General features: G+C 38.8%; 1 protein-coding gene across 1 annotated transcript in view; it reads right to left on the minus strand.

Moving 5' to 3' along the window:
• Positions 1-1,512, minus strand: part of trip6 (thyroid hormone receptor interactor 6) — a 97,021-nt gene extending 95,509 nt beyond the window's left edge. The window contains exon 1 of the mRNA XM_039746957.1: positions 1,385-1,512. The gene's annotated coding sequence lies outside the window, so the exon portion shown is untranslated. The remainder of the gene's footprint in view (positions 1-1,384) is intronic.
• Positions 1,513-6,000: the final 4,488 nt, after the last annotated feature.

Genomic DNA, 6,000 nt, shown 5'->3' on the forward strand with positions numbered 1-6,000 from the left:
TCCAGCCCTCCAATTTACAGGGAAAACCAGGGGGTTGGTGGAAGGATTGGCACCATAACTGGCACCATAAAAAAAAGCTTCCACTGTTCCATTGTTGTGCTGAGGTGTCACCCGCTGCACTCGGGCCCCAATCCAGGTGGTGTGGTGGGTGTGGAAATGTGCTATCAACACATGCGCCCAACCTAACTTTGGCAAAAAATCAGTTGGACTTACAGTTCTGATTTCAGCTTGTTCTGTGATCTTGCATATCTCCCAGTCAGTACAACCGGGACCACTTTTTTTTCTTTTATAAGCTTGTTATTTAGATGTGATTGCATAGAGTTATAATCATGTGGATTGAAGTGGGATAGGAGTGTGTGCTGGGTAGTGAATTGCGGTGAGTGATTGCTTTGTCAGTGAAAAAAAAACTTGTACTTTGCCTGTTATTTATCATTTTTATTCTCTTGAATATGTTAAGGTCCCTTTGTGAGCAGGGTCTCAGGGTGTGCTCAGGTGTGCTCCCAAATCTTATGATAGATCCGGCAGCGTCATGGAACACATGAGTAACACACACAGAGTATTTCAAAATACCAATTACATTGACAGAGTGTTTGAAAAAAAGTGTTAAATAATTAATCACAGGTTTTATCACACAGTTCATCAGAATAATGACTGTATATGTTAATCTGTTACTACAGGATAGAAAAAGTGTCACCATTTTGCAAAAAATGTAAGTAGTTATTTTAAATTATCCCTCAAATTAAAAGTTCTAAGAACTGAGCATACGGTATTTCAAAAGTCATTGTTAAGAAACTATATTTAAAATTGCACTAGAGACACATAAAATAACACTTAAATTGAAACCCACTAAAGATATTGGTAATGCTGATCTTCACCAGTCGAAATGTAATTTAAGATATCTCTAGCTAAAACATCTATAGCAATCAATGAGCAAAGTCCATCCATTTCATCATTTTTCACAATTTCATTTTGAGTAGTCCAAATATAATTAAAGATTTCTCTTTAGAATTTCCAATTGTCAAAAATAGGATTGTACATTTCTAAATTACCATTTAGCATGAGGCACTAAATGTTGAAATGACTCCAGATTTGACTAGTCAAAATGGAATTATGACTACATACTGTCTGATTTCTTATTAGTCCAGATATAAATACAGCCATCACAGATTAGAATTTTGACTAGTTAAAAATAACTTGTGAATACTTAAAGTAGGAATTAGCACACGATTAGCAATGTTAATACAGCTTGCTCCAGATTCAGGATTAGTACACTTGGTGCAGTAGATTCAGCTCAGTCACTCAATACTCAAAAGATACATGTTGACTTGTTAGACAAAAATTAAATGAGATCATCATTGTTACGGAAAACTAAATGAGTGCTCACCCAGTGTTATCTGATCAGTCTTTGGAAAAATGAGAGAGCCAGCATCAGAGAATTTCAGGTGTCTGTCAGTTGAAATGAGCAGCTTGGTGAACCAGTAGCAGAGTTTGGATGATAATATGGGAACTCGATCAACTTACTCAGTAGTATGAACTTGTTTGAGGTTACAACTTCTTACCTTACTCCTCCTATTGTAGAAAAAACTTTGTCTGCCCTCCGGTAAACTTGCAACATTATCATGGCCCAGTCTTGCTTGTTTCTGCAGTTTTTTTGGCAGCTAGAGTCGTATTAGTAATACTCTGTATGTTCATGTCTTGAGTGTTACTGCAAGTTTTGACAGGATGGATGAAGGGTGAGTACTTACATTGTAACATATGGTACTGTCATCAGATAAGGAGAAATGTAATCAATACAATTATGTAAAAATAGTAGTTGCCTTGTTTGCTTTGTTCAGCAACACAAGAGAATGGGGAGACTGTGCTGACATCAACCAGAATATGGCAGAAACCACAATGTATGCTCCCACTGAGCCCTTTTAGTACCTGCAACCAGACCAGCATGTCCTTGGATTCACCGTAAGTGTTTCACTATCCTTTACTCCTTTCAAAAAAAGTATCATAATGGGATTAAAAAACATTCTTTTTATATGAATCTGTCTGCACTAAACAGCATCCCAAGATATTTTTAGAAGTACAGATTAATACGGAAGTGTAAATAAGGAGACAACAAAATCATAAAGGGCCAGGGGACATAGATGATCCCTGTATAACTGAGAAATCAAAGTTGTAGAAAAAAACACGCAATATTTATGTAGCCTCCCTCCCAAAAAGATGGGAGTCTTTTTGTAACTGAATCCAAGCTGGCTTTCAGCAAGATGAGGCAGAAGGTTCAGGAGGTGATTTCAAGATTCAAGAGTATTTATTGTCATTTCATCCATATACAGTAGCACAGCATACAGTGAAACAAAACAACGTTCCTCCAGGACCATGGTGCTACATAGAACACAGGACAACGAAGAATTCACGACACATAACATAAAAACACATAATATATAACAAGGTGCATGTGAGTCAAATGTGCAAACATGTGCAACCATGCGCAACATTGTAGAGCAGAACACAGATATCAGATCGGTCCATGAATGTTCAGGAATCTGAATGCTTGGGGGAAAAAACTGTTACACATTCTGGTGGTAAGGGCCCGAATGCTTTGGTACCTTTTTCCCAATGGCAGAAGTGTAAACAGTGAGTGTGAAGGGTGTGTTGGGTCATTCACAATGCTAGTGGCTTTGTGGATGCAGCGTGTGTTGTAAATGTCCATGATGGAAGGAAGAGAGACACAGATGATCTTCTCAGCTGTCTTCACTATCTGTTGTAGGGTTTTACGATCCCTGACCATGCAATTTCCAAACCAGACAGTGATGCAGTTGCTCAGGATGCTCTCTAACAGTTTGTCCATCAATCAACCGTTCTGCAGAGGGAGGAAGAGAAAAGACATTAAGCAACAGCATCCCCCCCTGGCTGTTTTCAAAAAGGTTTGTAAATTTATTAAAAATCAAAAACTGAAATTTCTCATTCATGTAAGTAATATGACCCTTTGCGATGGGACTTCAGATTGTGGTCAGGTATTTCCTGTTTGATTTAACTATTTTTGAGATGGGTTGAGAACTTGAGTGGAGTCCACTTGTGGCAAACTGATTTGATTGGACATTGTTTATGACTCACACTGCATATCAGGATACAAACCAAGCCTTAAAGTCCAAGGGACTCTCTGTAGACCCCCCACAACCAAATTTTGTTGAGGCATAGATCAGGGTAAGGGTATACAACTTTTTCTTAACCTTTGATTGTTCCCAGGAACACAGTGGCCTCAGTAATTGTGAAATGGAAGAACTTTGGGACCAACAAGACTTTTCCTAGAGTTGGTCATTCAGCCAAACTGAGTAACCGTGCAAAAAAAGCCTTTGTCACAGAGGTCACCAAAAAAATCAAGGGGACACTCTAACAGAGTTTCAGAAGTCCTTTGCTGAGATGTAGGAACCTGTTAGAAGGGCTACCACCATCTCAGCAGCACTCTGATAATCCTGGATGTATGGTAGAGTGGCTAGATGGATGCCACCCTTGAGTTAAAGGTATATAAAGAACACTGAGAGTATGAGGAAAAAGATTCTCTGGTCTGATGGGAGTTTACATCTTGCCTGATGAAGGGACTGTAGCTTCATTGAAAGCTTGCATATTGTAATATGTTCATTTAGCTAATAAAAGGTGTCATTTTGATGAACTTCTCATTTGTCTGTTGGGACAAAAACTAATCCGTTTGAGCAGAACCCGAAGTGCTATGTCAAGGAAAGAGCAGACACTGCTCATCATTTACCTAATACCATCGCTATGGTAAAGCATGGTGATGGCAGCATCATACTGTGAGAGTTCTTCTCACCAGCACGAACGGGGAAACTGATCAGAATCGAGGGAAGGATGAAAGCAACCAAATACAGAGAAAGTCTTGAAGGAAACCTGCCCCAGAATGTGCCACCACAAACTGGGGTAATGGTTGGCTTTTCAGCATGACAATGACCTGAAACATACAACCAAGACAATACTGGATTGACTTTGAAACAAATCTCGGACTGTCAATGATTGGCCCAGCCAAAGCTGAGGCACAAACCCCAAAGAATATATGTGGAAACACCTGAAAATGACACTTCCCATTGTCAAGCATGCATGCCTGGGAGACAACTTCAGGACTTGTCGACTTGTAATTCCACCCCGAGTGAAGTGTTGCCACTGTCTTATAATGCCTCTCCTATCTTTCCCTCTACAGATCCTACTCTGAAACCTACATATTAAGGACACATGACATCACTTCCAGTCCTGGGGCTTCTGAGCCTGCCCCTTGCACTTCAGCCCCTTCATAACTGACGCCCTCACCATCTTTCTTCAGTTTATCAAAGACTCACATCTCTGAAGACATTATTTGAACTACACGTTAAATCATGTTTGCTATTTTGTTGCATAATATATGGGGTTTGCCTGAGGGTACTCCAAAACCTTTATCTTTGTTTTGTTTCTTCATTTACACCATCCATTCAAACAGAGCTTAAGTGGATCTATCAGGAAGTATGGGAAAACTATCCAAATCCAGGTGGATTAAATTTGTAGAGACTTACTCAAGAAGACTCAAAGCTGTAATTGCTGTCAAAAAGGGCTTCGGCAAAGGGTTTGAATACTTATATGAACGATTGATGATATGAAGATTTCAGTTTTAGATTTTGTAATATACTTGCAAATCTTTCTGAAGACATTTTCCCTTTGACATCATTGACTATTGAGGGTAAATTTAATTGAAATTTAAACCTACAATCAAATAAAGCGTGCAAAAATGAAGGGGTCTGAATATTATTGGAATCCACCGTATATTAGCTGATTTATAATTTGAATGGTGTACTCTCATTTCTAAAACGTAAAATACAGTAACAGAAATGTGTAACACTATATTAATTTCAAGGACCTAACAAAGAGCGGAGCTATCTTATGTTTTCAAAAAAGCTTTAGTCCTTCTTGAAAGACTGTCTTACAATTGCTGAACTAAATGAAGAAAAGCCTCAAGGTTTAAGAAGGTGAAGAAGGTGGCCATCTACTTCACACTATGTGCTCTAGAACCTTGCTTTAAGTATCATTAATGTTTAGATCTCACAATTGGGGAGGTCATCTGAGTTCATTCTGGTGTTTGTGAACCCAATTAGTTTAGTGGTATGTTTGGGTTAAATTATTATTGTGGAATTGGAAGTATCATGAGCCAATGGTGTCAGCACCAGAGAGTCCACCTGGTCATGTAAAATGGTCTCATTTTCATTGGGTGTTATGCAACTTTGTAGAGCAATCACTGGACCTAAGGACTCCTATGAGGCGGCTGCCAAAAACATTATGGATACTCCACTATGTTTAACTGAAAGCATCCTCCTACAAACTTCAATCCATCTGGATGCAGGAAATAAGAGATTCAGGATTTGTGCTGACATTTTTGAGGCTGTATTTTTGTGACATTTAGCAACTTTCCTGTCAAGTGTCTGTCTGTGAGCTCCTTTTTGCACCCACTGTTTCTCTTTGCCAATGCTGTTTGTCCTTGTTTGGCTTATTTTCTCATTACTTTTGAGACTGTTCTCTTTGACACATAAAATAATTTTTCAAATTTACACCTGCAATGAGAGCATCGACTTTTTGGCCTCTTTGTAACTCTGTTAGTTACTTCACGTTACTCTGAAAACTCACATATGAAAGTATTAATTATCAGACCTCATTCTATGGCTGACGCCTACAGCTAAGTGGTGAGCAATGACTTACATTTGAGACTGCATTTGGGGTTCAAATTGATTAATTTCAAAGCTAAACTCCTTTCTCATGTGATATTTCCACTGTTTTGTCAACCCTGTATGTGTTCTTATAGCATTGTCTTATGTCAGCTTGACAAAAAGGTGGTTAATATTATAAAGTTGGCTTTTAACTTTTAACCTGTCTCAAAGAAGGAAGGTGCCTCTTCATCTAATGGCTACAGACCAGTGGCACTTATATCTCACATTATGAAGACCTTTGAGAGGCTGGTGCTGGGCTTTTATGGGTCTT

Source organism: Polypterus senegalus, chromosome 3, assembly GCF_016835505.1.
Source record: "Polypterus senegalus isolate Bchr_013 chromosome 3, ASM1683550v1, whole genome shotgun sequence".
NCBI classification, from domain to species: Eukaryota; Metazoa; Chordata; class Cladistia; order Polypteriformes; family Polypteridae; genus Polypterus; species Polypterus senegalus.